Raw genomic sequence first — 26,572 nt, forward strand, 5'->3', positions numbered from 1 at the left:
CACACACACTTGTTCGTATGTCTACTATTCATTACATACATTAAATATTTTTTTCCCATTGAAATAGTCATAGAGGTCTGTATAATTGGCCTGTATAGTTTTTTCTTGCTTTCCTGGGTTAGACATCCTTAGGTTTTTTTTTTTTTTTTTTTGGTAGCAAAAGCAAAATACTTCTTCCCCCTCCTAATTTTCCTGTATTTGTCAAAATACAGAAAGGAGTTGCAAGACATATGACCCCCACATACAATGAAATCCTTCTGCAATATTTACAAATTATCCCCTTTTCCTGCCATTACTGTGGTCTAAACTATTTTGCTTAACTGGATGTCACCACTGAATTAAGAAAATACTGTGATCCACTGGCATGCTTTCTGTTTCAATCTAGCCTTCATATTATATTAAATGTCTGTTATATATTTAATATCACCCCATTTAGCTCTCTAATGGTTACAGTCCAACCCACACACTCTTCCCAGTGAAAATGGCTGCTCTAGTTACATTCTTTTTATGTTTCTTTTCTTTGTTTTTTTGAGACAGAGTCTTGCTGTCCCCAGGCTGGAGTGCAGTGGCGAGATCTTGGCTCACTGCAACCTCCACCTCTCGGGTCCACCGATTCCCCTGCCTCAGCCTCCTGAGTAGCTAGGACTACAGGTGTGTGCCACCACACCGAGCTAATTTTTATATTTTTAGTAGAGACAGGGTTTTACCATGTTGGCCAGGATGGTCTCAATCTCCTGACCTTGTGATCTGCCTGCCTCAGGCCCCCAAAGTGTTGGGAATCCAGGTGTGAGCGACCGCACCTAGCCTGTTTTTTTTTTTTTTTTTTTTAAACATTCACTTGGTACTAATATTCTGTCCAACCACTCAATTTTTTTAAGAGATGGGCTCTCACTGTGTTGCCCAGGCTGCAGTACAGTGATGCAATCATAGCTCACTGTAACTTAGAGATCCTGAGCTTAAGCAGTCCCCTCACCTCGGCCTTGGGAGGCAGCTGGGACCATGCCACCGCAGCCAGTAATTAAAAAAATTTTTTTTGTAGAGATGGGGTCTTGCTCTGTTGCCCAGGCTGGTCTCAGAGCTTCCCACCTCGGCTTCTGAGTACTGGGATTATAGGTGTGAACCACTAAGCCTGGCCTGGAGCATCTTGATCATCATCCTTGCTGCTAAATGTCTAACAATTTATATATTTCACACTATGTAGCATATACTTACATACTTCTTTGTTTTATGCTAGTCTCTAATTTCCTTGATCTTCCTCTTTAAAGATGCATTTTAATATTTAGTATTATAGGACTGACAAATTCTTGGGGATAAGTAGTTAATTTGTGAGACTTAAATTGCTGGTTTAAAAAAATTGTAAATTGCTGGCCTACATAAAAGCACTTTATCTTGGAAAATGAATATATTGGTGACTGTAAGTAACGACAGCTGTAATTCATTATTTTACAATCACATCTCAGTTGCATAACGTATTTACTTTTTGCAGTCCTATCAGTGATTCATAAGATAATTTTGTTTTTATCTGGGCACATGATTGCCTATTTCTCCTCATCTTTTAGCTTCCCTTCATATATACTTTCTAACATTGGAGTGGTTCAGAATATATGTGAGGAATGGCATGGTGATTTAGGAAAGGTGGGAAAATTATGGGCTTGATTCATCAGATGAAAAATTCTGGATAGTCATTAAAAAATATCATTAAAAATATTTTTTCCGATTTTTACCCCAACAGTTCATAGGTGACCTTTTTCAGTTTCCAGTCTGAACTCTCAATACGGAGTCTCAGTTTACATGACAGTGGTATTTTATCCCATACATACACATCCTAGTAAAAATAAATTCGGAATACTCTTAGCTGCACTGCCACATGAAGCAACAGGAGAGATTATATCCTAAGCAGAATCTCTAATTCCTCTGGGTTGAGACAGGTTGCCCCCCCCACAAACAAGATCATTTTTTTAATCACTAAAAAATACTGCAATCATCCTCACACTTTGCAGAAGCGGCAAGTGAACCGCGCTCATCTTGATAAACGATTTTTAACACTGACACGTGCCTGGAACTGCGAACACTGGAAGGGTCTGAAATGGCAGTAATGTCGCCCTTTCACAGGTTTCTAGGGCGATGAGCACTGCAAGCTCGGTCAGCCAAAGTACAGCGGCCGGGGGAAAGCAGCGGACAGGAGGCAGCAGCGGACAGGAGGCAGCAGCGGACAGGAGTAACCGGGCGCGGTGGTTCAGGCCAGTAATCCCAGCACTTTGGGAGGCCCAGGCGGGCGGATCACATGAGATCGGGAGTTCGAGACCAGCCTGACCAAAATGGAGAAACCTCGTCCCTACTGAAAATGAAAAATTAGCCGGGAGTGGTGGCGCATGCCTGTAATCCCATCTACCCGGGAAGCTGAGGCAGGAGAATCGCTTGAACCCGGAAGGCGGAGGTTGCAGTAAGCGAAGATCGTGCCATTGCACTCCAGCCTAGGCAACAAGAGCGAAACTCCGTCTCAAAAAAATAAAAAGGAAGTAACGGGGCCGGGGGCAGCGCGTGGGCCCAGGCGAGGGTCTCCCCGCAAACGCGGCGCCGCAGCAGAGTCGACTTCTAGGACCCGCTCCCTCCCCTCCCCGGGAACCACCACAAGCGGCTGGCCCGGGCCGCGGCTCCGCGCGCGGGGAAACGAGCGCGGCGGTTAAAACCGTTACCACCCCCGAGTTTTGAACTGGTTCAAACTTGGCTTGAAGCCCCCGCCCCGCCCCCGCCCGGGAACTCCGCGGCGCAGGTTCCCGCCAAGAGCCGCGGACGCGTTGTCCCGCCCTTCGGCCGGTTCCCGCCACCTACCCTACCCGCCTCCCGCCCACAGCGGGCTCCGGACCCCGCAAAGTCTCCCCGTCCCGGCCTGCCTGACCACCGCCTTCCTGAGAGGCGCCGTGTGTTCAGCGAAAGAACAAAGAGACTGGCGGCAGCTCTTCCACACTGCCGACCGCGTCCCTCGGAGCGAGCTCCGCCGCCGCCCGAGCGCGCACGCGCCGCCAGCGCCCGCCCGCGAGCCCAGAGCGCATTCTGCGTGGGGCTGGCTCGGCGCCTTCGAGCTCGGCGGGCCCTGTGATTGGACGGGCGACCGCCTCGCGTCCCGCCAATCGGGGCGGCGCTTGATTGGGCTGGGGGGGCCAAATAAAAGCGATGGCGATTGGGCTGCCGCGTTTGGCGCTCGGTCCGGTCGCGTCGGACACCCGGTGGGACACAGAAGGCAGTGGAGCCCCGGCGGCGGCGGCGGCGGCGGCGCGCGAGAGCAACGCGCGGGAACGACGCGAGCCGGCGCGCGGGAAGAAGGTAACGCGCCCCTGCGGGCGGCCCGGCCGGCGGAGCTCCGGGAGTGCGAACCGGGCGGCGGCGGCGGCGGCGCCAAGACCTCCCCGCCGCCGCTGTGCCGGTCCGGGGTATCGCCAGAGCGGGGCTCACAGGGGCGCCGCGTTTGTAGGCGTGCGGGTGGTGGAGGGTGAGGGGAGACCCCCCCCAGAAGGAGCTGTGAGCTTCGGGCTGGCCCGCGGGACCCCGCGAGTGGGGCAGCGCGGACCCCCAGAGCTGCGGGGCGGGGGGCGTGCGGGGGGCTCCTTTCCCGGTGCTTGCCCTGACCGGGGCCCCGGGGCTGGGGTCGGGGCGTTCCGGTGCCCAGTCCGGGGTGGCAGCTCGAGCCTCAAGTCTCCTTTGTGTGGCGGGAGCGCCCGGGTGGGACGGGACAGACACAAGTTGGTGGGACCCAGCCGCCGAGCCGGCACTCAGACAAAGGACGGACTGTGTCTCCAGAGGGCTCGGCGCGAGGGAAGGGGCACGACACCCCGGCCCGCCGGCGGTCGGGAGAGGGGCGTGGGGAGGCGCTGGCCGCGGCCGGGGTGGGCAGGGCTCGGCCCCCGCCTGGCGCACGCCCCCGGCCCCGGGCGCGCCGACCCCGGGCTGGGGCCGCGGCGGCTGCGGGACGGCGTTCGCGGCGGGGAACTCGGAGTAGCTTCGCCTCTGATGTTTCCCCAGGACGCAGCCCGAAACCCCCTTAGCTCCGGCGGTCCCAGGCTGCCCTCGCCGCCTGGTCTGGCTTTATGTTAAGTTTGATGGAAGAGTCGAGGTGCTCTGCTGTCTATTGATTGTGTTTTTGGAGTGCTTCCTGTTGAATTCCCACTTCATTGTGTACATCCCCTTCCACTCCCCCCAAAAATCTGTGCCACAGGGTTACTTTTGGAAAGCGGGAGGAGTCGAGAAGCATGATCTTTTGGAAAACTTGGTGAACGCCTAGTGAGTTCCCACTTTCTAAAGAATCGTAATCCTTAAAAAAAATTTACAAGCTGTTTTGGCCAACTTGTGTGATACATCTGAGAATGGCGACAGGTGCTAACGAAATCAACTGTCATTCAGTCAACGATTATTCCCTAAATCCCAACGGGCTGAATGAGGATGAGGAGGTAGAAGTACGTGATAGAATGCCTATGACAAATGTGCGTTTAGATTATATGGTTAGCAGTTTCTTATTAATTGGTCTTGTTTTCTGTGAACAATAGCTTTGGTGATTCAGAAAAGACTGGATGCAGAAATGTTTGTTGCCTAAGAAATTTAATGTGTGCTGTCCACAGTTAAACTTCGTTTATCACCCGGGATCTGTAAAATTTAAATTCATTTAGAAATAAAAATATGTCTTTGCTATTTACTTGAAGGCTTGTTTTTTATGTTTCAAGCAAGTCATTGTTAATTTTGTGGCGCTTTGATGTCACATAAAATAACATTTGGTAAACCTTTGAAAAACACGAATGTTGTAGTTGAATGTAGCCTATAATTCTAGAGGTTTTGGAGTTCATTTTCTATTACTTTTCACAAGTATTAGCAACTAATTCATATTTAGGAATATGGATCAAGTGTGTAATCCTAACTTGTTGATTTGTAATTTTATTTGTAAGAAAACAAAAGTATTTAAGATATATTTTAGTTTCCTATTTATGGTCTCTAAAGTTAGGAATAGGTAGGATTCTAGTTATAGATATAAAGCATCTTGTTTTCTCTTTTCGGAGGTGTGCTGGGTTATGTAATATTTAAGGTTTCCCAGAAACAGGGAAATAGCATCTTAAATTCTCATTTTTGTGGAAAGTGAATATATTCCAAGAAAAGAAGTTAGAAAAACATAGGCGTTCTTCTGGTTGCACTGTCCTATCAGATAAAGATCTAATGTACATCTACTTATGGTTTCATAAAAATGGAGACAAATGCAGTATAAATTTATTACGTATATTTTGGAGAGTGTTGACACCACTGTACAGGTATTCTAGGTGCTGGTCTAAGTGTTGAGACATAACAAAAAAGTAATGTTTATATTAGATACTAATAATTCTGTATTTAAAAAATCCTAATACTCATGTCCCTTATGAGATGAGCTAGTTATGCAGATTTTTGGCAGAGATTCAGATATTTTAGGATAATTTTTTTTTTCTTTTTTGAGACAGAGCCTTGCTCTGTTGTCCAGGCTGGAGTGCAGTGACCCGATCTGTGCTCAACTGCAATTTCTGCCTTCTGGGTTTAAGCTATTGGCCTGCCTCAGCCTCCAGAGTAGCTGGGACTACAGGCATGTCCCACCATGCCCAGCTAATTTTTGTATTTTTAGCAGAGAGGGGGTTTTGCCATGTTGGCCAGGCTGGTCTCAAACTCCTGATCTCAAGTGATCTGCTTGCCTCAGATTCCCAAAATGCTAGGATTCCAGACGTGAGCCACCACATGTGGTCTAGGATAAAAATTTCTAACTTTTGCCCTTGCGTATTCTGCATTTGATAATTACTGTTCTTTGTACTTGCCTCAAGATATTTTGAAAAACATCTCTTTGGGGAATTGGTTTAAAAATTCATCTTAAATTATTTTCTGGTACAACTCGAGAATGCATTTAGTCAGTTTAAGTAGCAGTGATTTAAAAAAAAAAAAAACACTTAATCTAATGTAGTTAGAAAAAGTTCTGATACTTTGATACCTAGCTTTGCCTTGCACATATACATATAAGTGAATATTTTTATTCATTTAAAAATTTTAGGCAAATTTCTCCAAGTCATACTGGAATTTTTCCAGGATATCTTTCTTCATTTGAGGTAGCATGCTTAAGGAGTGTGAATTTATTTTAATATTACCCTTTATATGAACAATGATTGAGAAAATTGATCTGCTTTTTAAAAACCAACAAGAACAAATCCTCCAATATAATGTATTCTGCAATTAATTAGAAATTATTTATGGATTAGCCTTGAAGTCTTTATATCAGTGTAGATGACAGATTTTCTGTAAATCTTGATAGATTCTATATGGGTAGGTGAAATCTTTGAGGGAGAGCATAAGTGAAGAGCAGAAATTCATTAAATTCAGAGAAAGGTTCATGGTCAGATGATACTTTACCTTCTGGAAGTCTTCCCTGAATTCCCAGACACTCTTGTGTTCCCACAGGGCTTGGATCATATTTTATTGTAGCATGTCTCAATTATATTGTAATCACTTGTTTATGCATCCCTCTCTTCCCTACAGTCAAAGTGCCTCCCTGTAGAGGCTCTTTCTTTCTTTTTTTTTTTTTTTTTTTTATACCTAGCACCTACATTGGTAGTTGCTAGAGAATAGGGGTTTTAAATATAGTAAAATGAATTAAGGAAATATGAAAAATGTAGGGAAATAATTTGACAAAGGCATTTGCAAAGTGAACAGGATATGTTAATATTCATGTCCTGAGGAGCTTTGAAGGGTCTTTTTCTCCCTCTTTAAGAGGGAATGATTACAGAGAAAAATAGTTGTCAAGATGAACAAGTGCCAAGTTTTTCCTAATTATTTACTTTTGAAAACTAGGTATCTTTTAGGTGCAACTATTACACTCAGGCAACTGGAGAGAACTTTATGGATCATCTGGATACTTAGTATCTACTTAATTTGATTAAATGTTGATATTGATGATCCCTTTACAAAAATATAAGGAAGGGAAAGGGTGAGAGGGTAGTAGATCTTTTAATTGAAAAGTCATTTTGTTATAATTCATGAGTTCTTTATTGGAGTAAATTGAGGTAGGTTTTGGAGCTAAAACTGAAGGATGTAGTGACCATGTAATTGGATTGTTTATTGGTATGCGCCCCATCATTCTTTTAAAATGATTTAAGTATGGATTAGCAAATTCAATGATACCTCAAAAGTTATAGCTGGTAAATTTCTAAGATGGCTGTACCATTCCATATCTTGCCACTGTTCCACTACTTGGTATAAAAGTATGACAAATGTGTATATAGATTTTATGGTTAACAGTTTCTTATTAATTGGTCTTGTTTTCCGTTAGCAATAGCAAGACAGAACAAGATCATAGCTCACTGCAGCCTTGAACTCCTGGACTCAGGGGATCCTCCTGCCTCAGCCTCCTGAGTAACTGGTACTAACAGTGCACAACATTGTGCTGGCTAATTTTATTTTTTGTAGAGATGGGATCCTGCTTCGTTGCCCAGGTTGGTCTCAGACTCTTGGCCCCAAGCAATCCTCCTATCTTGGCTTCCCAGAGTGCGGGGATTACAGGCTGAGCCACTGTGACTGACCCAGATATTTACTTTATTTGAGATGGAGTCTCGAAAGTAATTCTTGTGCCTTAGCCTCCTGAGTATCTGGGACTACAAGCGTTGAGCCACCATCCTCTGCTAATTTTTATTTTTTTTTGAGACGGATCTCACTCTCACCTAGTCTGGAGTGCAGTGGTGCCATCTTGGCTCACTTCAATCTCTGCCTCCTGGGTTCAAGTGATTCTCCTGCCTCAGCGTCCTGAGTAACTGGGATTACAGGCATGCACCGCCATGCCTGGCTGATTTTTATATTTTTAGTGGAGATAGGATTTCAACATCTTGGCCAGGTTGGTCTCAGACTCCTTACCTCAGGTGATCCACCTGCCCCGGCCTCCAAAAAGTGCTAGGATTACAGGCGTGAGTCACTGCCTGGCCTTAGCTAATTTTTATATTATTAGTAGACACTGGGTTTCACCATATTGGCCAGGCTAGTCTTGAACTCCTGGCCTTAGGTGATTCGCCTGCCTCGGCCTCTCAAAGTGCTGGAGTTACTCTGTGTGCCTGGCCTGGATACTTTTTAAACATTTTTTTTGGGGGGGAGAAATGTGCGCCTTAATTAGCGGAGCCACTACTTGAGGGTGATGAAGCGGGAGGAGTGGGTGGCCCCAATGCCCGGCCGGCCGTGCTTCATAGGCTTGTAGGTGATGGGGAACTTGCCCAGGTAGTGGCCGATCATCTCTGGCTTGATCTCCACCTGGTTGAAGGTCTTGCCATTGTAGACGCCCACGTGCTGCCCACCATCTTGGACAGAATGATCTTGTCCTGCTGGTGTGTCTTCACCACTTCCGGCTTCTCCATGGGCGGCGCTTCCTTGGCCTTAGGCAGGCGCTTCAGCAGCTACTGCTGCTTCCGCCGCAGGCCCGGGTTCACCCGCTGAAGGCCGGGGTTCAGCGGCCGCCGTTGGCGCGCACTGTATAGCTACATCAGCTGCTTGTGGGACATGTCCAGCAGCTGGTCCAGGTCCACACTGCGGTAGGTGAACTTGCAGAAGGTCGGCTGCTTCTTCTCTATTTTGCTGGATCCTTAGGAAAGACCATTTTGGTCCCCGCCTGCGCATTTATCCAACATTTTTAAATTAAAAAAAATTTTTTTGAGACCATGGTCTGGCTGTCTGTCAGGCTGGAGTGCAGATGTATGATCTCAGCTCACTGAAACCTCTGCCTCCTGGGCTAAAGCGATCCTCCTACCTCAGCCTTCCAAGTAGCTGGAACTACAGGTGCATGCTATCACACCTGGCTAATTTTTGTATTTTTTTATAGAGACAGGGTTTTGCCACATTGCTGAGGCTGGTCTCAAACTCCTGAACTAAAGCGATCCGCCAACCTCAGCCTCCCAAAGTGCTGGGATCACAGGTGTGACCCATGGTACCCCAGCTTTCATTTTTAATTTTTGTAAAAACCACCCCGTCTGTCAACAGGTGAATTAACAGAATGTGGTATATACACCAATGAAAACATAGAGGGAGTGAAAGGAGGACATGAAAGGGATGAAATTCCGATATTTTAGTATTTCAGAGGGAAATTTCAAAATAAAATAAAATTTCCAAAATATTTCAGACATTAAAAAATTCTGATATATGGATGGACCTGGAGAATGTTATGGTGAGTGAAATAAGCCAGATGCAACCTTTTGTACAAAAATACAATATTGTATGATTTTATTTGTATGAGGTAGCTAGAATAGGCAACTGTATGGAGACAGAAAGTATAATAGAGGTTACCAGGGCTATGAGGGGAAAGGTGAATGGGGGAATTATTATTTAATGTTACGGAATTATTGTTTAAAATGGTGAAAAACTCTGGAGATGGATAATAGTGATGGTTGAACAATATTTTGAATATACTTAATGCTGTAGATTTGTACACTTAAAAATGGCAAATTTTACGTTATACGCAAATATATCTTACCAGAATACAAAATTTAATAATATACCGTGAAAACCTTTACAGATAAGGAAACTGTCTGTCTACAGGGGAGTGGTTAAGAATTTGCCCAGGATTATCCAGCAGTGAATTTGCAGTCAGGATCTAAACTTAGTTCTGTTTGACCCCATGTTATCTACTCTTGTCTGTTCTGTGTTATCTGCTGGCTTTCTGGTTCATTAAAGATATGTCAGCTCCAAATGAGTTTATTTGAATCATTCAGAAAGTTACATTTCAAAGTTGGTAATTGGCTGGGCGCATTGGCTCTTTCCTGTAATCCCAGCAGTTTGGGAGGCCAAGGTGGGTAGATCACCTGAGGTCGGAGGTTTGAGAGCAGCCTGACCAACATGGAGAAACTCCGTCTCCACTAAAAATACAAAATTAGTTGGGCATAGTGGCGCATGCCTGTAATCCCAGCTACTGGGGAGGTTGAAGCAGGAGAATGGCTTGAACCTGGGAGGTGGAGGTTGCAGTGAGCTGAGATCGTGCCACTGCATTCCAGCCTGGGCAACAAGAGTGAAACTCGTCTCAAAAAAAAAAAAAAGAAAAAAGTAATTGTAGTTTGAAGGAAGGTACAGTGTGAAACCCTAGACAGACGAGAGGGTTATCTTTGAGAATTTCTTTCTCAACCAGAGTGACAATAGTATGCATTTGAGAGGGGAGGAGAGTAGAGTTCTAAGGATGTGGTCTTTGGAAACTGTTGGGTTCCAATCCTTGAGCTACCAATTTGTGTCTGGGGTGTTACCCTCTTGATGTCTGAGAATCCATATCTATAAAATGTCAAGGTTAATGATAATATCTGATAAGGTGGTTGTGAGGATTTAACGAATTGGTACATGCGAAATCCTTAGAACTGTACCTGGCACAAAGTGTTTGATAAATGATTTTTTAGTTATTGTTATTATACCAATATTATTTTAAAGAGTTGATGTACTTTCTCATGAATGGAACCAAAAACATTTCTAAAGTTAAAATTATGCACTTTGGACTGGTGGTTAGGAAAATGGTACCACACATGTTTTATCTATTTCGATTTAGAAATGTCTGTTGATTTAATAAGTAATATATGTTCAATTTAAGTTATGGAAACAATTTAGACATTTATAAATGAAGGTGTTATTGATCCCCATTATCTCATTCCCTGCCTATAAGAGTTTGGCGTATATTCTTCCCCAAATTTTCAAATGTATTCATATATGAATATGTATTTTTACATTTATTTTATAAAAATGGGACCAAGTTATTTGGTTATAACATAGCCTTTTTTTTTTTTTTTTTAGGTCAATACAGAGAGATTATTTTATTAAAAAATAATGTTCCTTTAGGGCTCACTATGCTTGATACTGTTCTAAGTCATTATTTTATATAGATACTGTAAATATCAAGAGAGAGAGATTAGGTAACAAGTACTTAGTGGTAGAGGAAGGATTTTAATTTGGGCACGTTAGCTTCAAAGTCCTGATCTCTCAGTCAGGGATCATTTTTTGTAAGGCCCACAAGCTAAGGTTAACGTTTTAAAAAGAGTTGTAAAACACCACCACCCCACTCCCTTGAAAAATATATAAGGGAGACTAGATGTCGCCTGCGAAGCCTAAAATAATTAGCATGTGGCCCTTTCAGAGAAAGTTTGCTGCCCGCTGCTCTAAGCCATCCAGCTGTACCTCTTTTGTAAGTGGGATGCATAGTATTCCAGTTTATGAATGTGCATTATGCAACAAACTAATCCATTGTGATTGACACTTTTTCTATTGAAAAGAAGTGAACATCCTTATGTATCTGAACATTTGTGTGACAATTTTCTGTGGAGTTGGCTGCTTCAAGATTATGAACACCAAAAAATAAAACAAAAGATTATGAACATTTCTAGTTTTAATAGGTATTGTCAAATTATATGAATTTTTAGTTAAAACAACTGTATTGAAGTATAATTTACATACAATAAAAAGCATACATTTGAATGGTATGATTCAAGGAGTTTTGACACCTGCACCACTACCTTGATCAAGATCTATGACAGTTGCCATCATCTCAGAGTCTTTTCATGCTCCTTTGCAGTCATTCTCTCAACTTTTTTTTTTTTTTTTTTGAGACAGGTTCTTGCTTTCTTGTTCAGGCTGGAGTGCAGCGGCGAGAGCTCGGCTCACTGCAACCTTGACCTCCTTAATCAAACCTGTCACCTCAGCCTCTCTTAAGTAGCTAGGACTACAGGCATGTACCACTATGCCCAGCTAACTTATTAATATTTTTTGTAGAGATGGGATCTTCCTGTGTTGCCTAGTCTGGTCTCCAACTCCTGGGCTCAAGCAATTCTCCCACCTTGGCCTCCTAAAATGTTGGGATTACGGGTGTGAGCCATGGCACCCCGCTTGTAGTATTCCACTGTAGGAATATACTACAGTTTTTAAATTCGTTTACCCAGGGATGGACACATAGGACTGTTTTCAGTTATTGATAAAGCTGCTATGACCATTTCTGTGTGTTTCCTAGACACATTTTAGTGGTAAATATTGATTTTACCATATAAGAAACTGTTAAACTCTTTTCCAAAATAGTTGTGAAAGTTACAGTTGTAATTGTGCAGGAGTTACAGTTTATCCACATTTTCATTGACACTTCATGTTGCCAGTCTTAAATTTTGGCCATTAAATGAGTATTAAGTATCTCATTGTGGGTTTGTGTTTCTCAGATGATCAATGATGTTGGATCATCTTTTCATATGATTATTGGCCGTGTGTATACTTTTTTTTTGTTCAAGCCTTTTGTTCATTTAAAAAATTGGATTGTTTGGTTGAGTGGTAAGAGGTCTTTATATGCACTGGGTACATAGTCATATTATCTCTCAGATTGTGTTGCAAATATTTTATCCTTAATTTTTGTTTGATTTTATGTATTTTTAACAATATAATGATCAAGTTAAAACTTTAATGTGGGAAGCATAATCAGATAAATTATGTGAAAACATTTGTCTTAATTCAAATCAGTTAGTGTAACAGAATGTTATGTGTTTGCAGAAACACGTAAACTAAAAGGATATTATTCATATACTGTTAGGTGTGGCATGAGAATTTTTTTTTTTATTAAGCTAAATATTTTGAAAATGATCCATATTTAGTAATTCTCTTCATTTTGCATGATTCAAACCTTGTCATTTATTAGTGAGTTAAACCTTAAATTTTTTCTTTAAAGGGTAAATGAGAATATTAAATGTAAAAAGTTACCTCAGTCTTAGAATATGGTGTGTAGAAATGATGATTGCCAAACAGCCTATTTTGACAATCGAGTAAATGTTTTTAGTATAGAAACGGATGGCTTTTCAGAGCATATATACTTGATTTCTATATACTATTTTATTTTTGTAAAGTACCAGTTCTTTCTTCTGCTTAACACCTAATTTGCCCCGACAATAAATTTTTAGTTTTTCTTCAATATGCAAATAATACATAACTTTTCCTTTTCCCTGTTTAACAAAGAAAAACTATATAAAGCAAGCCGTTGACCTCCTTTGGGTGGTGTTTACCGCCTCTATAGGTGGTCATGGCATTGCTAACTTCAATCCTCTCATGCCTGTGGATTCAAGTTTGAGAAGCTGCTGAAGGTAGCATTCCAAGTAGTCCATAGAACAACCCAAACTCTCTGAATTAGTATTATATCTGGTAGTTTTCTTTCTTTCTTTGAGACGGGGTTTTGCTCTGCTGCCAAATCTGGAGTGCAGTGACACAGTCTTGGCTCACTATAACCCCCAACTCCTGGGCTGAAGCAATCCTCCCACCTCAGTCTCCTGAATAGCTGGAACCACAGGCACACGCCACCGTGCCCAGCTAATTTTTTTGTATGTCGGTAGAGATGGAGCTTCACCATGTTTCCCAGGCTGGTCTCAGATTACTAAGCTCAAGCGATCCTCCCACCTTGGCCTCCCAAAGTACTGGGATTACATGCCTGGGCCGCTGTGTGCCCAGCTCTGGTAGCTTTCTTATGCCTTTCTCCTGTTGATCTCACTTTGTTTTTTACTACAGGAAATTTCACGTGGAGTTTTCTTATGCCTTTCTCCTGTTGATCTCACTTTGTTTTTTACTACAGGAAATTTCACGTGGAGATTCTGTGCCTGTCCTGTTTCTGGAATATCTTCCTTATTTCAGCATCTCAAGATGCTGTTTAGCTTGTGGCTTGAAAAACCACCCCTCTCCCATCCCAATCAAATTAGGCAGTTTCTTTCCTGCTTAGAAAGATGTACCATAACATGTGTATTACTCTTTTGTCTTGTTCTCTCTCCTTCTTCCCTTTTTTTTGTGAGACGGAGTCTTGTTTTGTTGCCAGCCTGGAGTGTGGTGGCTCCATCTCGGCTTACTGCAACCTCCGACTCCCTGGTTCTAGGGATTCTCCTGCTTCAGTCTCTCTGGTAGCTGGGATTACAGGAACGTGCCACCATGCCCAGCTAATTTTTATATTTTTGGTAGAGACGGGGTTTCACCATGTTGGCCAGGATGGTCTCCATCTCCTGGCCTTGTGATCTGCCTTCTTGGCCTTCCAAAGTGCCCGGATTACAGGTGTGAGCCACCGCGCCTGGCCTCTTCCCTTCATTTTAGCTTCTTTTTATTTATATGTAGGGCAGAGCTTAAAAAAGGCTTTTTGTACGTTGTAAGTACTAATAAAATATTTGTGAAGTTGATTTGGGACTTGGGAGACCTCTTTTCTGTAAGCAACTCAATAATTATTTAAGTACTACCTTCACCCAGTGTACTATGTTAGCTGCTGTCATGATATTGATCACTATAAAATTTTAATGTGTAATCTTGGTAGACTGTTGATCAAAGTCAGAAAGCTTGAGAAACTGAGGCAAAAAAAAAAAAAAGCTATGAAATGATGATTCTGCAAATTAATCTTACAATGATATTTCTTTTTCTTTCATTTTTTTTTTTTTTTTAATGGTACACAGGATTTCACTCTGTTGCCCAGAGTGGCGTGGAGTGGCGTGATCATAGCTTACTGTATTCTCGAAACCCTGGGTTCAAGGGATCTTCCCCGTCTCAGTCTCCCAAGTAGCTGGGACTATAGACATGAGACATGATGTGGGGCTAATTTTTTTATTTTTTGTAGAGATGGGGTTTTGTATCTTGCCCAGGGTGGCCTGCCACTCTGTCCTCCCAGAGCTGTGGGATTATAGGCTTGGATCAGATCCCAGTGATCTTTCCCTCAGCTGCATTCATGTGGGCTAAATTCATAGCATATATCAAGAAGTCTCCAGGAAGTTTAAAAAAAAGGTATCAGATAATATGGCATGACTGCTTTATCTATTTTAGGGCCTTAGTTTTTGATACTAAAGACTACAGAAGTACTTTAAGCAAATGACAAAAATCTAAGACAACTAGACAGTTAATTGTTTTTAAACAGTGAAAGAGTTTCAGTCATAATTAAAGGAGCTTTTCTATTTTTTGATGTCATAGCCTATAGTGAAATTTCATACATTCTATTTGTATATATATGAGTACCCCCCTACCAAATGCCTGCATGTAATAGAACTAACTACTATTTGCTGAGAACCTGCCTTGTGCCTAATATACATGTAGTTTCTGAATCATTTTACCTTTTAAAAATTGTAAAAAGCACATGTTAAATTTATCACTTTTACCATTTTAAAATGTAAAATCTATCGGTAGTGTTAAATACATTCACATTGTTGCACAGCAGATCTCTAGAACTTTTTCATCTTGCAGAACTGAAATTCTGTACCCATTGAGCATTAATTCCTACTTTTCCTTCACCCCAAATTCTTGGCAACCACCTTTCTACCTTCGGTTTCTATGACTTTTGACTATTTTAGATACAGTATTTGCGCCTTTGTGATTAGCTTATTTTGCTTAGCATAATGTCTTTGAGGTCCATCCTTGTAGCATGTGACAGTTTTTTTCTTTAAAGGCTATATACTATTTCATTGTATGTATAGACTACATTTTAAAATCCATCTATCTGTTGGCGGACATTTGGGTTGCTTGGTGATTTGGTGATTCACTATTCATGGTTAGCCAAGAGTAATATGCAGTAAATGTTGGTATACAAATATCTCTTTGAGATCTTGCTTTGAATTCTTTTGGATATACAGTTGCTTATTAAACAACACAGGTTTGAACTGTGGATCCATCTATAAGTGGAGGTTTTCAACAACCGCAGATAGAAAATATACTGTTTGGCTGGGCGTGGTGGCTGATGCCTGTAATTCCAGCACTTGAGAGGCTGGGGTGGGAGGATCATTTGTGGCCAGGAGTTGGAGTCCAGCCTGGATAGCAGTGAGACCTCATCTCTACAAAAAATACAAAAATTAGCTAGGTGTGGTGGTGTGTGCCTGTAGTTTCAGCTACTCAGGAGGCTGAGGCAGGAGGATTGCTTGAGCCTGGGAGATCAAGGCCGCCGCGAGCTGTTATTCATGCCACTGCACTCCAGGGCAACAGAACAAGAACCCATCTTAAAAAAAAAAAAAAAGAGAGAGAAAATACACTATTTGTGGAGTGTGAAACTTGTGTATAGCGTGGGTTGATTTTTTTGTATATTTGGGTTCCGTAGGTCAGATTTTGGGGTTTGAGTATGTCCAGAAGTGTGATTGCTGGGTCATATGGTAGATCTATTTTTAATTTTTTGAGTAACCTCAGTACTGGTTTCCATAATGGCTGTGAAAGTTTTACAGCCCTACCCATAGTACACAAGGGTTTCAGTGTCTCTGCATTCTTGCCAACACTTGTTATTTTCTCTGCATCCTTGCCAAAACTTGGTTTTTTGGTAGTGGCCAACATAATGGGTGTGAGGTGCCATCTAATTGTGGTTTTGATTTGCATTAGCAATGTTGAGTATCCTCCATGTTTATTGGCCCCAAATATTTTACTTTTGAATTTTTTGAAAACTATGCATTTTAATTATGTAAAAGGCAATACCATGCATCCTTTTTTACATGGAAAAAGTAAAATTTATCCTTATGAATATTACGAAAGATTCTAATAATGTGAACTTTTTTTTCTTTTGAGACAGGGTCTCACTCTGTTACCCAGGCTGGAGTGCGGTGACGTAGTCTTGGCTTATTGTAGCCTCTGCCTCCTGGGTTCAAGTGATTCTCCCACCTCAGCCTCCCAAGTAGCTGGTATTACAGGCATGTGCCACCACATCTGGCTAATTTTTGTATTTTTAGTAGAGATGGGGTTTCACCAAGTTGGGCAGGCTGGTAATAAGATGAACTTTGTGCTTTTTTTTTTTTTTTTTTTTTTGAGACAGAGTCTCACTCTGTCATTTAGGCTGGAGTGCAGTGGCACAATGATGGCTCACTGCAGCCTTGACCTCCTGGACTCAAGTGATCCTCCCACCTCAGCCTCCCAAGTAGCTGGGATTACAGGTGTGCACAACCACCCTCAGCTAATTTTTGTATTTTTTGTAGAGATGTGGTTTTGTCATGTTGCTGGGGTGGTCTAGAAGTCCTAGGTTCAAGTGATCTCCCTTGGAGTCCCAAAGTGCTGGGATTATAGGCATGAGCCACTGCATCTGGCTAGAACTTTATACTTTTTAAACAGTATGTTGATCTACCATTAGATAGGAAGAAACTGCCATCCTTGTTCATAAAGTTCTGATCTAAAATGTGTTATATTAAAGTTATTTAATAGTGTAAGCAAAATTGGCAAATTATTTGTAATTGGGCTACTTTGAAAATTATTTATGGGTCAGAAAAAGTTGGGAAATACTTTTCTAGAGTAATCGAGGAGGCCCTGTAGATGGCAGAAATGTTGCTTGAACTAGCACAGAGGAAGAAAGTGTTGAGTTGTGCCACTTAACCCCTTAAGTAATTTTGTCTCTGACGTATATTTGCCTGAAATAGAGAGCTCAAGTTATGCTATATAGATTCTTTTTAAAAAATAGAGACAGGGTCTCATTATCTTGCCCATGCTGGTCTCAAACTCCTGGGCTCAAGTGATCCTTTCACTTTGGCCTCCCAAAGTGCTGGGATTACAGGCATGAGTCATCATGCCAGACGGAGAAGATGTTTTTAAGGGCTCCTTCCCACCAGTAGTTTGATGTTGTACAAAGAGTGGTAGGCTGTGGGTGAGGCTTTGCCATTACACTGGTTGTATTTCCTTGGGAAGTAGCTTTTGTGGATCTCCTCCTTATTGTAAGATGAATGAGATGAACAAACAATGGAACAGCTTGTGTTTGTTGAGTATCTACTATGTATGTGCCTGCAGAGAGGATATCTTCATTTTGCAGATGAAGTAATTAGTAAATAACTTGCACAGGTTTCTGCAGCTAGTGGGCCTTTAAAGAATAGGCTTTTATGGCCGAGTGCATTGGCTCATGCCAGTAATCCCAGCACTTTGAGAGGCTAAGGTGGAAAGATTGCTTGATCCCAGGAGTTCAAGACCAGCCTGGACAACAAAGTGAGTCCTCATTTCTACAAAAAATTAGCCACATATGGTGGCGTGGGCCTCCTGTAGTCCCAGCTACATGGGAGGGTGAGGTGAGAGGATCATTTGAGCCCAGAAGGTAGAGGCTGCAGTGAGCCGTGTTTGTACCACTACAGTCCAGCCTGTGTGACAGAGTAAGACTGTGTCTCCAAAAAAATAAAAATAAAAATGGGCTTTTGCTGCCTATAGGGTCCTTTTTAGTGCAAATACTGGGATTCTAAACACTTGATTTCTGTTATCCAGGTAAAATTTATTTCTCTGGAGAGCTTGATTACCATCACAGGTGATGGTATGATTCTCTCTAGCTGGCATTTAATCCAGTGATTATATGCATCTCTCCCAAGTTATTTATCAGTTAGTTCATGAAACATCTAATGCTGATTTTAAGCCTGTTATCTCGTTTGTGTCTCTGCATTATGGGCACATTCGCACCTAAAAGCTTTTGTTATAATGGACTGTTATATATCTGACTAAACTAGCTTTATAAATAATCAAATCTAAGTTGGCAAGTCCAAATTTACTCGATTTTTCTTACAGAATTTACCCTTGTAGTTAAATAAAATAATTATTTTTCACCATTTGTCTGGTGGCACTTGTTATTCACGAATAGCATGTAACTAGCCGGCTGACACATTTTCTAGAAAAGAAAATTTCTTCAAACTTCTTATTGGGTTCCTTAGTCTTTTACCCATTAGGGACATTCAAATAAAGGATGAGATGTTTTCTTATTCTCTAGAAAGAGACATTCTATACTAATGAAAATACCAACTTTTAAATCTATAGTACCAAAGAAAAAAGTCATGTTTTTCTACCCTAGAGTCTTTAGGTTCTTAATGTCAGCCACTCATCCTAGTCCTCTCATTTTCTTCTTTTCCCATGTGGAAGTGTAGGGTGATACGGTTTGGCTCTGTCCCCACCCAAATTACATGTCAAATTGTAATCCTCAAAGTTGGAGGAGGGGCCTGGTGGGAAGTGATGGAATCATGGAGGCAGACTTTTCCCATGTTGTTCTGGTGACAGTGAGTTCTCAGGCTTCTCATGCTTGTTTAAAAGTGTGAGAAGTGCATTTAAAAATGCACCTCTCCCTTCGCTCTCTCTCCCTCCTGTACCAGCTATGTATAATATACTGGCTTCCCCTTTGCTTTCCACCATGATTTTAAGTTTCCTCCCCTAGCTGTGCTTCCTGTACAGCCTGCTGAATTGTGAGCAAATTAAACCTCTTTATAAATTACCCAGCTTCAGCTCTTAATAGCAATCTGAGAAGGGACTCATACAGAAAATTAGTGCCAGAGAAGTGGGGCATTACTATAAAGATACCTGAAAATGTGGATGCAGCGTGTGGACTGAGTAATGGGGAGAGGTTGGAACCATTTGGAGGACTCAGAACAAGACAGGAAGATGAGGGAATGTTTGGAAGTTCCTAGCAACTTGTTGCATGGTTTTGACCAAAATGCTGATAGTGATATGGAAGGAGATGGCCAGGCTGATGAGGTCTCAGATGAGGAACTTATTGGGGAACTGGAGTAAAGGTCACTCTTGCTATGCATTAGCAAAGAGACTGGCAGCATTGTGCTCCTGCTCTAGGGATCTGCTGAACTTTGAACTTGCTGTTTAGGGTATCTGGTGGAACAAATTTCTAAAAGCAGCCAAGTGTTCAAGATGTGGCCTGGCTGCTTCTAAAAGCCTATGCTTATTTGCATAAACAAATAAATGACCTGAAACTGGAACTTATATTTAAAAGGGAAGCAGAACATAAAAGTTTAGAAAATTTGCAGCCTGCCATGTAGTAGAAAAGAAAATCTCATTTTCTGGGGAGAAGAAGTTCAAGCTGGCTGCAGAAATTTACATAAGTAAAGAGGACTGATACATGGGGTAACATTTTTCCTCTCCTAAATACCTTGATATTAATCTGGAAATAGCAGGAAGGTAACTGTAGGAATTATGTAACGGGTTTCCCTGTGCTTGGTCATTTCTTTGTATCATTTCCATAGGTCAGTGAAGACTCAAAAAACCAGTTTCTCTGGGCTTTTGATAAGTAATGTTATAGTAATTGACAGATGATACTTTTGGTAAAACAAAATCGTCTTCATGTGTTTTGTGCTGCTGTAACAGAATACCCAAGACTGGGTTATTATTTATTTATTTTTGAGATGAGCTTCATTCTTTTTGCCCGGGCTGGACTGCAATTGCACAGTCTCGGCTCCCTGCAGCCTCTACCTCCCAGGTTCAAGTGATTCTCCTGCTTCAGCCTCCCAAGTAGCTGGGCTTAGAGGTGCCCACCACCATGCCGGGCTAGTTTTGTATTTTTAGTAGAGACAGGATTTCACCATGTTGGCCAGGCTGGTCTCAAACTCCTGACCTCAGGTTATCTGCCTACCTCCACTTCTCAACGTGCTGGGATTACAGACGTGAGCCACCGCGCCCAGCCAAGATTGGGTAATTTATAAAGAATTAGAAGTGGTCCAGGCATGGTGGCTCACGCATGTAATCTCAGCACTTTGGGAGGCTGAGGCAGGTGGATCACTTGAGGTCAGGAGCTCGAGACCAGCCTGGCCAACATGGTGAAACCCCGTCTCTACCAAAAAATACAGATTAGTCAGGTGTGGTAATGTACACTTACAGTCCTAGCTACTTGGGAGGCTGAGGTGGGAGAATCGCTTGAACCTGGCATGTTGACCTCACATAAAGTCAGTGGAGGTAGAGGTTGCAGTAAGCCAAGATCATGCCACTGCCCTCCAGTCCAGGAACCAGAGTGAGACCCTGTTTCAAAAAAGAAAAAAAAAAGAAGGCAGAAATTTATTTCTCACATTTTTGGGGGCTGGGAAGTTTAAGATCAAGGTGCCTGCATCTCATGAAGGCCTTCTTACTGGGTCCTTATATGGCAGAAGATGGAAGGGCAAGTGGGGAGCAACGTCCTCAGTCAAACTCTTGTATAAGGGTATTCACAAGGCAGGAACTGTCATGGTCTAATCACCTCTGAAAGAACCCACCTATTAATACTGTTACATTGGCAACACCTGAATTTTTGAGGGACACCTTCAGACCATAGCACAAATATGGACAAATCTCATCAGTTGTTAAGGAGTTTGAAATTTTGTAGTACCCCAGCAGTGTGTTTATATTTGTGATAAATTTTAAGTATAGGAAAATCATGGAAAAACTTACTGCTCATAACTGCGCTACCTCCTTTACTTCCATCTTTCCCTAAACTACCACTATTCTTGGCAAGATCGTGAATTTTAGAGCCAACATAAGCCAGAGGAGTTTCTGAAGAGTCAGCTTCAGTGAGGGGTTCTGTTGGTAGCCATAGAGTAAAGAAGTGGCACTTGCAGACATTGGTACTTCTCGAATGAACTGGCTGTGGCATATACAGAACTCAAATATTGAAATTGCTAGGTAATGGTTATGTGGTTTAGGTTGCCTGGAAATTATGAGAGGTTCTGTAAATGCTTTGGGATTAGTAGTTTGAACCACGTAGTCCATTTTACGATTCTATCTTCTGAATATAGAATGAATTGCATCTTATTTGAGGATTAGGATATAAGGTCATTGTACGAGGCAAAATAGCATGTAGGCAAAGTTACCCATCCAGTTTGGGGGAAGATGCCTTACCACAAACCAGTATTTTCCTTTTAGGTTCAAGACCAGCCCATTTTTCCTTCAGGATGAGAACATCGTTGCTCTTCTGTTGAGCAGAGTTATTGGCTTGTACATAGGGGCAGTCCTACTAGAATCACTCCTGAGTGGCTGAATACCCTCAGTCTGAGAGACTTGCCCATCAGGTTATGGGAAGAGCAGATTCATGTTGCCTCTCATGCTTGCTTAGGCATACAAATTGTCTGGTGGGTTAGAACCCTTGTATTTACCTAAATTGAGCTTTCTCTGAAATTTTGCTTAATGTATGTTGGATTTGTGTAAGTTAAATTAGATGTTGGCTTACATGTGGTATAAGATTTGAAATAGACTTCTTAGCAAAAATAACATCTGGTATCAGATTGACTTACCCTTTCATTCTGTTTGCTTATATTCAGTGGAGTGTTCAAATAACAGGTATCTCAAGTCTCATCTTCAAATTATAATGAATTTCGTTCATAGCTTTAGTTTCTGGTACATTTTCCTTCCTTCCCTCGCTTCCTCACCCCCTCGCCCCCTCGCCCAGGCTAGAGTGCAGTGGTGTGATCTCTGCCTCCCAGGTTCAAGTGATTCTGCTGCCTCTGCCTCCCAAGTAGCTGGGATTACAGGTGCCTGCCACCACGCCCAACTAATTTTAGTAGAGATGAGATTTCGCCATGTTGGCCAGGCTGATCTTGAGCTCCTGACCTAAGGCAATCCACCTGCCTCGGCCTCCCAAAGTTCTAGGATTATAGGTATGAGCCATCTCGCTTGGCCTCTAGTTCAAAATTTTTTCTGTTTTCCTTCCAACAGTGTTTCAGTAAATTGAGTATATACTTAACAAAATGAGAAGATTTAACTTATAAAATCGATTTAGTGTAATTTTCAAGAAAAATTTAAACTTTTTTTTTTTTTTTGAGACAGTCTGACTGTGGTTGCCCAGGCTGGTGTACAATGGCACAGTCTTGGCTCACTGCAGCCTCTGCCTCCTGGGCTCAGGTGATTGATTCTCCCACCTCAGCCTCCAGAGTATCTGGGACTATAGGCACATGCCATCATGCCTGGCTAATTTGTTTTGTATTTTTAGTAGAGACAGGGTTTCACCATATTGCCCAGGCTGGTCTCGAACTCCTGGACTCAGGCCTTAGTCTCCCATAGTGCTGGGATTACAGGTGTGTTGTGAGCCATGGCCCCCAGCTGAAAACTTTAACCTTTAGATGTCAGTTCAGTTAATGAGCCTGTTTTATCTGTTGTTCAACCAAATTCTTTAAAACACTTAAAATAGTTCAGTTCTCCAGTTGGTTGAAATTTGTATGGCCATTTCTTTTCTAAGCAGTACTTTCAGATAAACACCAGAATGCTGGTCTATAGACTTCAGTTTGAAATCATTAGTTTACTCTCTTTCTGGAAGGAGGAAAATGATCTTATTGTTGTGGAAAATACATTACTGCAGAATCTACTCGCTTTTGCAGCAACAATCAAGTTAATGTTTTCTATCATTCAGCTAAGATTGCTAAATTAAGATAACTTTCCTGTGCCTCTTAACTTTTTAGCAGTACAGAAACCAGGACTACAAATATGTTCTTTACTTTTTTCTGTTATTTTCCCTGATCATGAGTCACTGGCTTACCTTTTTCCTAGACTTCTTGCACACAAATGCTGTTCATTATACTTTCTCATCTATGGTTGCACATACATGTAATTCACTGTAGTACAGGCACTAAAACCTGTTGCATTTTCCGCATCTGGATGGATCTCTTATAGGATTTAACACTTTTGGAATGCTCAATAAATTATTATTGACTGGTTGATAATACCTCTTTGTTCCTGCCTTTCCCAAGTCCTTCAACAGAAGTTTCTTCTGGCATTTTGCAGGTCAGTTGAGTGGAGTATTTGGGTCCCCCACAGTAATGAGCTTGTGAGTTTTTGTCATTCTTTTTTTTTTTTTAAAAGACAATACAGGCATTTAAGGAAGCAAAAAGATCCCCTGGATCAAGATTTTTATTTTATCTTTCTTTTATGGTGATGGGGTGAAGAGTGAATATATAGGGAGTTGGGGCATAGATTGGGGTTGTTGTTTTAGGGTTGCAGGAGGGTTAGAAGGATGACTGTAACTATTGATGATATCTTACAGTGGTGAAGGAGAAGTGAAAACAGAAGCAACTTGTTTAAAACAAATTTTAGTAGGTATTAGTCTCTTAATTTGGCACTGACATATGACAGAGTATCATTTAGATTCTGTAGTTTCACAGGTATAATGAAGTACCCTTCATTAAATTTTTTCTTTTTTTTTTTTTGAGTTGGAGTCTCGCTCTGTCTCCCAGGCTGGAGTGCAGTGGGGCAGTCTCGGCTCACTGCAGCTTCCACCTCCTGGGTTCAAGTGATGCTCCTGCCTCAGCCTCCCAAGTAGCTGGGACTAAAGGCACCCGCTACCACGCCCGGTTAGTACAGACGGGGTTTCACCATATTGGCCAGGCTGGTCTCAAACTCCTGACCTTGTGATCTGCCTGCCTTGGCCTCCCAAAGTGCTGGGATTACAGGTGTGAGCCACTGCACCTGGCCTAGATATTATTACATATACTTTTACTTGCCCTTTTTTTTTTTTTTTTTTTAGAGTCTTGCTCTGTTGCCAGGCACCAGGCTGGATTTCAATGGCGCAACCTCAGCTCACTGCAGTCTCCGCCTCCTGGGTTCAAGCAATTCTCCTCCCTCAGCCTCCTGAGTAGCTGGGACTACAGGCGCACGCCACCACACCCAGCTAATTTTTGTATTTTTTAGTAGAGATTGGGTTTTGCCATGTTGGCTAAGATGGTTTACTTGCCTTTTTTTAGTTACAAAAGTAGTGCTTTCTAGGTTTCATTATAAATTTTACAGATACATAATTTGAATACATTATATGTTCTAGGTTCTCTGTGAGGCAAGAAAAGGCAGAGTATTATGACTTCTGATTCATATGGTGTCTGGACATATTTAAGTCAGCTGTTCTCAAAGTGTAGCCCTAGATCTCTGGGGATTTGTGGGGTCGAAACTACTTTTTTTTTTTTTGAGATAGGGTCTCACTCAGTCACCCAGGCTGGAGTGCAGTGGTGACATCTTGGCTCACTGCAGCCTCAGCCTCTTAGGTTCAAGTGATTCTTGTGTTTCAACCGCTCAGAAACTATTTTCATAATAATACTGAGATGTTACTTATGTTTTTTTTTTTTTTTTTAAACCGTGTTGGACATTTGTATGCATGCTGCAAAAGCAATGAGTGAAAACTGTTGGCACCTTAGCACTTGCATATAAAAAAACCAGTTTTGTTTGAGAATGTCCTGGATGAAGTACGAAAAATGATTAATTTTATTAAATTTCAATCCTTGCATGCACACAGTTGTACCATGTGCAGCAGGATCGGAATGTGTGTAAAGTGCTTCTGCTGCATATTGAGGTGTATTGGGTTTTGAGGAAAAGCACTTATGTGATTAAGTTGTGAGCTGCACTAGCCACTTTTTTCATGGAAATTCCATTTTTATTTAAGAGGGGCTGACAAACCATGATTATTCAGACCTAGGTATTTGGCAGACATTTTTTCAAATCAATGAAGTGAGACTGTCACTTCAAGGAAAACAACTGACCATATTTGTTGGCAAAGAGAACATTTGGGCTTTCAAGCAAAAATTAAAATTTTTGGAAAACTCTTTTGTCTGTTACTGTGAGCATGACAGCTTCGCAGTACTTGAAGACTTTCTGATGAGATTAATGGGTTTAACAAACACGATTTTTTTGAAATATGCCACTTCCGGAAAACTCAGTGGACCAGCACTTTTTAGATGGGTTAAAGATTCATTTAAAGTGTGTAGGCTAATGAATGTTAATGTGGCAGAGTAGGATAAGTTCACTGATACAGTTTCAGATTCCATGTTGCATCTAATCTTTTAAGAAATTACCACCGCTAACTGAAGTTTGTGGTGGTTATTTTGAGAGAAAGCGCCTATGAGATTGAATTGTAAGCTCAACTAGCCACTTTTCACTAGAACAATTTTGGTGTAATATCAAAGAACGAGATCCACAGTGACCTCAGAAGGCTATTCAAACACTCTCCCTCTTCTAAGCTAAGTTTGAGTTTGGATTTTCTTCGTATACTTGAACCAAAACAACATATTGGAACAGATTGAATGCAGAAACAGTTATGAGAATCTGTCTCCTATTACACAGATATTAAAGAAATTGGCAAAAGTGTAAAATGACACCATTTACTAATTAAAACAAATTTTTTTTTTTTTTTTTTAAATAAAAGAAGGCTCTGTTGCTCAGGCTGGCCTCAAACTCCCGGGCTCAGGTGATCCTCCTGCCTCGGCCTCCCAAAGTGCTAGGATTATAGGCATGAGCAACCATGCTTGCCCTCAATCACTAATTTTTTTTTTTAAAGACAAATAGTTCATTTTTAAAAGTGTTATTTATATTAGTAGGTACAGTTGGTCCTCCGTATTTGCAGGTTTAGCTTCTGTAGATTCAACAACTGCAAATCAAAAATACTTGTGAAAAAAAAGCCAATAAAATAATAGAACAGGCTGCGTGCTGTGTGTGGCTCACGCTTGTAATCCTAGCACTTTGGGAGGCTGAGGTGGGCGGGTCATTTAAGGTCAGGAGTTCGATACCAACCTGGCCAACATGATGAAACCCCGTATCTACTAAAAATACAAAAATTAGCGGGGGTTTGTGGGGGAGCGGGAGGTTGAGGTTGGATTTCGCCCAAAAAAAAAAAAAAAAAAAAAAACCAATGAAGATACAAATAATACAGTATAACAATGATTTACATTGTATTAGATGATCATAAGTAATCTAGATCCAGATGATTTAAAGTATAAGGGAGAATGTGCATAGGTTATATGCAAATACTGTGCCATTTTATATAAGCAGGGAACATCTGTGGATTTTGGTATCCAGGATGTTCCTGGAACCAGTCCCCCTAGACTCCCATGGTTACTGAGGGTTTGCTATTACAATTTTTTTTTTTTTTTTTTTTTTTTTTTGA

General features: G+C 41.7%; 1 protein-coding gene and 1 pseudogene across 8 annotated transcripts in view; one reads left to right on the top strand and one right to left on the bottom strand.

Annotated features, from left to right (window-relative positions):
• The first annotated feature begins 3,154 nt into the window (after positions 1–3,154).
• EZH2 (enhancer of zeste 2 polycomb repressive complex 2 subunit) overlaps positions 3,155–26,572 on the top strand; it is a 76,130-nt gene continuing 52,712 nt past the window's right edge. For 2 of the 8 annotated variants that reach the window (XM_032245124.1, XM_032245125.1), the window contains exon 1: positions 3,188–3,324. The gene's annotated coding sequence lies outside the window, so the exon portion shown is untranslated. Of the gene's footprint in view, positions 3,325–26,572 lie in introns of all 8 variants that reach the window. The other 6 variants (XM_032245126.1, XM_032245128.1, XM_032245129.1 and 3 more) reach the window with 5 other exon arrangements.
• LOC116528023 lies at positions 8,126–13,050 on the bottom strand (annotated as a pseudogene).

This window comes from Sapajus apella, unplaced genomic scaffold (genome assembly GCF_009761245.1).
Source record: "Sapajus apella isolate SASKATOON/1434 unplaced genomic scaffold, GSC_monkey_1.0 scaffold56, whole genome shotgun sequence".
Lineage (NCBI taxonomy): Eukaryota > Metazoa > Chordata > Mammalia > Primates > Cebidae > Sapajus > Sapajus apella.